This window comes from Sorex fumeus, unplaced genomic scaffold (genome assembly GCF_029834395.1).
Source record: "Sorex fumeus unplaced genomic scaffold, SorFum_2.1 ptg000039l, whole genome shotgun sequence".
In the NCBI taxonomy this organism is placed as follows: domain Eukaryota; kingdom Metazoa; phylum Chordata; class Mammalia; order Eulipotyphla; family Soricidae; genus Sorex; species Sorex fumeus.
Genome location: NW_026606096.1, coordinates 13075837 through 13083310, shown reverse-complemented (window position 1 = coordinate 13083310; position 7474 = coordinate 13075837). Strand labels below are relative to the sequence as shown.

Genomic DNA, 7474 nt, shown 5'->3' with positions numbered 1-7474 from the left:
AAAAAAGAAATAAGAAGACCTTCTTGGACAATGACCAGAAGGGACAGAGAAACAGGAAGTTGCTCTAAGACAGTTAAATAAAAGTTCATGGCTAGAGTGATAGTACCACAGACAAGGCATTTGCCTTTCATCAGGCCGACCTGGGTTTGATCCTGGGCATCCCATATGGTCCCCATGACCTCCAGGAGTAATCCCTGAGAGTAAAGCCGGGACTAAACCCTAAGCACTGCCAACAAAACAAAACCTAAAATTAGAAGATCACCTGAGGATTATTCATAAGCAATACAAAATAAATTATTTAGTCCTGGTTTGGGGGCAGGGTTTGGGGGTCTGTGTGGAAACTCAAAATATGGTGGTGGGTAGGTGTAGTGGTGGTGGGATTGGTGTTGGAATATTACATGTATCAAATTATTGTGAACAACTTTACAAAAGTAAAATTAAATTTAAAAAATAAATACATAAAATAAAAGTATTGTTAAGAAAAAAAAACCAGCTCCCGGAAGGGAACAGCGCAGAGTCTCCTGCCCCTACCCCTGGCTGTCCTCGCTGGGGCCCCTTGGAGGGGGGCGGGTTGAGTTTCCCTTCCCTTCCCTCCACAGCAGAGTCTGGCAAAGTCCCCGTGGCGTTCCCGATATGCCAAATACCAGTAACAATGATGGGTCTCATTCTCCTAACCCTGAAAGAGCCTTGAATATGGCACTTTCTAAAATCTCAGGGCTAGGACGAAGGAGACGTTACTGGTGCCTGCTCGAGGCAATCGACGAACAACAGGATGATGGTGATCGTGAAGAAAAAAGAAAGTTCAGCTGAGTACCCTCAGAAACAAACTGGGGGACCTGAGATAAAAATTCAAAGTGCCTATGGTTCATTTTTGGTTTTATTTTCAATTTTCAAAGATCACTAGTAAGGAATCCTTTCCTAAATTAACTTAGGATCAGTCCCTTTCTAATCCTAAAAAAAGTTGGATAATTTAAAAGCTAACTTTTCAATTGCCTACATCTTCCAGGTTGTTTATAGTTCAATCACAAAACTAATCACATTCCTTTGCCTTTAATTCTGTTTGGACATTCCCTCCAATTCCTCGAGTTTTGTGGGGGTGTTTTGTTGTTGGTAGTGATGGTGGTGTTTTGTTGAGGGGGCTACATCTGGCATTGCTCAGATTTTGCTCCTGACTCTGCACCCAGGGGTCAGTGGCGTTCCCCCCCAGATCCTCTGGGTGCAAGGCAAAATCTCTCGCTCCAGCCCAGTCCTGCAAGTTTTATAGAGATTATGCTCTCCACAAATTTAAGGCAGAAGGTGATTTGTGGAGATGTGGGCACAATATATGCCACTTCCCTTTGGAACAAGCAATACCTGGGAACATAACCAAGAGCCGTGGGGTGCACCTGGAATTCAGAGTCTGAAGTGGCTGACTCAAGTGCTTAAGAATCTTTACCTTTTGGGGATACTGGGAACATTAGTGGTGGAGGATGGGCACAGGTGGAAGGATGGGTACTCGATCATTGTATGACTGAAACGTAAGCACAAAGTTTGTAAATCTGTAACTGCATCTCATGGTGATTCATTAAAAAATTTAAATAAGAAAAAAGAAGAAGAATTTTCACCTTTTGGGCCGGAGTGAAACCGGGAGGGCGTTTACCTTGCACGCGGCCTTTACCTTGCACGCAGCCAACCCAGGTTGGATTTCCGGCATCCCATATAGTCCCCCAAGCACTGCCAGGAGTGATTCCTAAGTGCAGAGCCAGGAGTAACCTCCTGAGCATCACCACGTATGACCCCGCAAAAATCTTTACCTTTTGTTTTTTGGCTTGGGAACCACACCCAGTAGTGCTCAAGGCTTACTCCTGGCTCTATTCTGAGATCACTCTTGGTGGTGCTCAGGTGACCACATGGGGTCTAAGCCACATTGGCTCTGTGCAAGGCAAGCACCCTACTTGCTGTACTTTCGCTCCAGCCCCTATCATTTTTCTGAAGACAAAAGTGGTAAGATGAGCCTCTGCTGAAGAGACACTTGGGTCACATAAATAACCTTATAATTAATCTAATAATCTAACCAATAGCATTTTCCCATCTCTCTTCTACTAACATGTCAGTTTTCCTTTGGGGAGTTAGGTCCTCAATTGACGTGGCTAAATAAATGCGCTGTGTAAACCAAACTACCTCAGTGTTTTCATGGGCACACAGGAAAACTGTCCTGTCCAAGACACTCGCATGAGGTGGGTCATGAGAAATGTTCTGGCCAATGAAACGCAAGCAGAAATGCTGCAAATGACCTGAAAACCATCTCTCCCACCCTCCAGTCTTCTATCAGTGCTGACATAAGAGAGGTGACTTATCATGATCTCAGAGAAGGAAGCAAAACAGGGTCATGGAGTTACCACGTAGAAAAAAAACACATTACAGAGACTCCTCACTGTGAGCAGCCCGGATCTGAGCAAATTCCATGCTGGAATTTGCATGAATGGAAAGTGAAGTGTTGCTGTATTAGCCAAGTCCCTGGTTCCCAAAAGTTTACGGCCTACTCTGGGAGATAAGATATAAACCGTTAAAGGAAAAACAACATTAAAATAACTACTTCTGTAGTATTCTGAGCATCTGTCATGTAATAATATATAATCCTGACTATAAACAAGCCAGGTAGGAAATATTTATTATCCCCAGTGTGGGAAAAAGAAACTGCGGCACTGCTTGCTTTAGTCACTTGCTCAAGAGCACATAGCTAGAGATCGGCAGATCTGGGAATTGAGCGGAGATTAGTCAGACGCCAGTCTACATTCTTAAATATTCTCTGCTGTATAATACTAGGCAGTTGATATTTTTTCAATGCCTATTTGTTCAATAAAAGCAATAGCAACAACAACAAAAAAAAAACTGACAAACACTAGCAGGGTGTATGAAAACGTGTCTATTTTTCTTTCTTTTTGGGTCATACCCAGAGATGCACAGGGCTTACTCCTGGCTCTGCACTCAGGAATTACTCCTGGCGATGCTTGGGGGACCACATGGGATAGTGGGAATCAAACCAGGGTCAGCCGCACGCAAGGCAAACGCCCAACCCGCTGTGTTATCACTCCAGCCCCAACTAGCTGTGTTATCACTCCAGCCCCAACATGTCTATTCTTAAAACTAATTACACATGATGTAAAGTTGAGACACACCTGCAGAGAAATCGTGTGCACTGCACTATGTTATTCAACCTGAGAAGCCAAGGAAGAGAAAGCAAACTGGACAGTGAATGTCACCCATACTAGCCTGAGAACTTGGGCCACTTTCATTCTTAACCAGTTTAAGTTTCCTAACAATCACAGGAAGTATATTCTCTAATCGTCTCTCCATCACAGAGGAGAGGGTAGCACAGCGTGGCAAAGACTTGCTTCTGCAGCCAGTAAGAAGCTAGACCAAGATCCACATCCACACTGCCTGGTTTCCAAGCCCATACTCTCCCTGCTAATCTGTCACGCCTCGTGACTCAGCATAAAGAGCCCAGCATCTGTCACAGGGATTTCAAATGCTGCCATTTCTGGCCATACGACTCCTGTCTTATTTCTCTTAGCCTTAATTTCCTTATCCCCAAAGTGGTGCTTGTTATTTATATTATCATTTTAATTATCACTAGAGAATGAGACAAACAAAAAAAGTGAAGAAAGACATGATACATGCAAGCACACAGAGACAGAAAATCCAAAGATGTAGGTCAGCCACAAGAAATGACTCAATTCATCTGGTCAGCTAATTGTAGTCATGGCTGGACAAAAAAAAAGAGTTTGTTCATTATTGTTTCAGGAATCTTTCCATTGGTGAGCATTTTCCTGGCCTATTTAGGTAATCCTTGCCCATGATAACTCTAGGATCCTTCTTTTCCAACTTCAGTTTGCTAGCTTCATTCTCTTTCGTTCCTATATTTCATCTAGAAAATCCCATTGGATAATGCTTTTTATATTTTTGGCAAAGGACCTTTATATTCTTCAAAGAGGAGCTCCTAAAAGGCAGCTCATATAGAGAAGGGACCACCAAGTAAAGGATGCTTGAAGGACCCGCTCGGGATGGGAAATGTGTGTTGAAAGTAGACTATAGACCGAACATGATGACCACTTAATACCTGCATTGCAAACTACAACGCCCCAAAGGGGGGGGGGGAGAGAGAGAGAGAGAGAGAGAGAGAGAGAGAGAGAGAGAGAGAGAGAGAGAGAAAGGGGATCCACCTGCCACAGAGGCCGTGGCAGCGGAAAGGGTGGGAGGGGGATTGGGGGTTGGCGGGGAGACCAGGGGGGTTGGTGGGAAGGATACTGGGAACATTGGTGGTGGAGAATGGGCACTTGGTGGAGGGATGGGTACTCGATCTTTGTATGACTGAAACATAAGCACAAAAGTTTGTAAGTCTAACTGTATCTCATGGTGATTCATTAAAAAATAAAACTTAATCAATTAATTAATTAATTTTTTTAAAAAAGGGAGCTCCTATATAAAATGGATGGTGAGGGGGGCTGGGAGGGGCACGGGGGGGGCGAACTCAACCTTTCTTGCTGACTTGGATCACTCCATAGCATAATTCCAAGTTACCAAAAGATCCTCTTCATACTGAGGATGAAAATGGTATGAAATGAAGAAAGTGAAGGAGACAGCATGTTTGGAAAACAATAGACACCATTCTCAGCAGGGATGTCATAAAGAATTTCATGGAGCACTCATGAAATTCTTTCACTTGGTCACTTGACATCCCGCTATTCAAACTTTAAGACCTGAAAAATATACTGTTCTTGAAATGAGCACAGGAGACCCAGGAAGAAGAAGCCATTTCATTATTATTATTATTATTATTATTATTATTATTATTAGTGAATCACCATGAGATACTGTTACATACTTATAAACGTTCATTTTTGCATTTCAGTCATACAATGATCGGTTACCCATCCCTCCACCAGTGCCCATTCTCCACCACCAATGATCCCAGTACCCCTCCCACCTTCCCACCCCCTCCCCCTCTCCACCCTGCCTCTGTGACAGGGCTTTCCCTTTTGTTCTCTCTCTCCTTTTGGGTATTGTGATTTGCAACCGAGGTATTGAGTGGCCATCATATCTGTTTAGTGTGCTCATATGCTAGCTTACCTCAGCATTGGATCATACCTGACAGAAGTGCTGGATTTGTTGTCATTACTAATTGCATGACGGAACTGAAATGTTTTCCCACATATTCTGCTTTCTAAAGTAAGCAGCTGCTTTGGGTTGATTGAAGAAAATCAGTCCAAACAGTAAAGTAAATCAGGGTAAATGGCTATAAAAAAATGACAGAAAGGAAACTTAAGAAGTCACTCTCATCTCTTTTCTCTACGGCATCAAAGTCAATTTCTTTCTTATCAATCTCTTCCAAATGCAGTCAGCAAAACATATCGTTCTAATTCTTTTTGTGGGGGGGGTATTTTTAACTCCTCAGTGAATGTTTTTCTTTTCTAAATTCTAAGCCTAGTTCTTGCCAATTGCTTTCCTTTTCAATTTTTTTTAATTGAGGTGGGATGCCACACCCAGCTCTGTTCAGGGGTTACTCCTAGCTCTGGGCTAAGGGATCACTCCTAACAGGGCTCAGGGAAATATATAGGGTGCTAGAGATTGAACCTGAGTTGACCGTGTGCAAGTAGGGTGCCTTACCTGCTGTCTATCTCTCTGGTCCCACCAATTCCTTTCTAATGTATTCAAAAGCACATAGATGTCTAGTCCCACAACAAGATGACATTTCAATTAAATCCAATTTAAAAATTATGCAAAATAGAAGACATTGGTGAACCCAAAGAGCTCGATTTAAGAATGTGTAAAATACTTGAATACTTGAATATGATGTCACGAAGAATATAGAAATACATGAATAATAAATACATCAAAGTGTTCAAGGTTAGTGCGAGCCGAGAGCGAGCGGTCGTGGGCGCTGTCGTTGCGTGCGCCGCCTCGTGGGTTCCGAGCGACCTAGCGGACACCGAGCGGGCGAAGATGACCGAGTACATCCGAGTCACGGAGGAGGACGAGAACGACGAGCCCGTCGAGATCCCGTCGGAGGACGATGGCACCGTGCTGCTGTCCACGGTCACGGCGCAGTTCCCCGGCGCCTGCAGCCTGCGCTACCGGAACCCCGTGTCGCAGTGCATGCGCGGCGTGCGCGCGCCTGGTGGAGGGCATCCTGCACGCGCCCGACGTGGGCTGGGGCAACCGGGACTACGTGGTCAACTACCCCAAAGATGACAAAAGGAACATGGAGTAGTCTGATGCTTCGTCGGAGGTGAAGGTGAAAAGGGCCGTGCAGAAGACGTCTGACCCCATCGTGCTCGGCCTGCCCTGGAAGACCACCGAGCAGGACCTCAAGGAGTATTTCAGCACCTTCGGGGAGGTCCTCATGGTCCAGGTAAAAAAAAAGATATCAAGACTGGTCACCAAAAGAGGGTTTGGCTTTGTGCGGTTCACGGAGTATGAGACCCAAGTGAAGGTGATGTCCCAGCGACACATGATTGATGGACGGTGGTGTGACTGCAAACTTCCAAATTCTAAGCAAAGCCCGGATGAGCCTCTGAGGAGCAGGAAGGTGTCTGTGGGCCGCTGCACCCAGGACCTGACTGCCGACGAGCTGCGGCAGGTCTTCTGCCAGTACGGGGAGGTGGTCGATGTGTTCATGCCCAAGCCCTTGGGGGGGGGGGGGGGCGTTTGCCTTCGTCACATTTGCAGATGATCAGGTGGCCCAGTCCCTGTGTGGCGAGGACCTGATCATCAAAGGCATCCTCTGCGTGCATATCTGCAATGTGGAGCCCAAGCACAATAGCAATAGGCAGTTAGAGAGAAGTAGAAGATTTGGTGGTAATCCGGGTGGCTTTGGGAACCAGGGCGGGTTCGGGAACAGCCGGGGCGGCGGGGCGGGGCTGGGCCACAAGCAGAGCAGCAACATGGGGGGCGGGATGAACTTCGGCGCCTTCAGCATCCACCAGACCATGAGGGCCACGGCCCAGGCCGCCTTGCAGAGCAGCTGGGGCATGATGGGGATGCTGGCCAGTCAGCAGAACCAGTCGGGCCCGTCAGGGAACAACTTGAGCCAGGGCAACATGCAGAGGGAGCCCAACCAGGCCTTCGGCTCCGGGAACAACCCGTACAGCGGCTCCAACTCGGGCGCCGCCATCGGGTGGGGGTCGGCCTCCAATGCGGGCTCCGGTAGCGGCTTCAATGCATGGACTTCAGCTCCAGCATGGACTCGAAGTCGTCGGGCTGGGGCATGTAGGCTGGGCTGGTCAGTTAGACGCTAGAGACTGGTGGGAATTCAAATTTTTCTAAACTCATCGTAAATATATTGTAAGATACATACGCACTAAGAATTTTCAAAATTGTTTTTTTTTCGGTGTGGAGTATATTCAGGAGTATTTTTGACATCTTTCATTTAGAAAAAGAAGAAAAGCTAAAGGAATTTTCTAAGTTTTGTTACATAACGGGTTGAACTCTTGAG

The 7474-nt window shown here is 45.9% G+C and overlaps 1 pseudogene; it reads left to right on the top strand.

The window, feature by feature from the left end:
- The first annotated feature begins 5982 nt into the window (after positions 1 to 5982).
- LOC130028344 (TAR DNA-binding protein 43-like) lies at positions 5983 to 7252 on the top strand (annotated as a pseudogene).
- Positions 7253 to 7474: the final 222 nt, after the last annotated feature.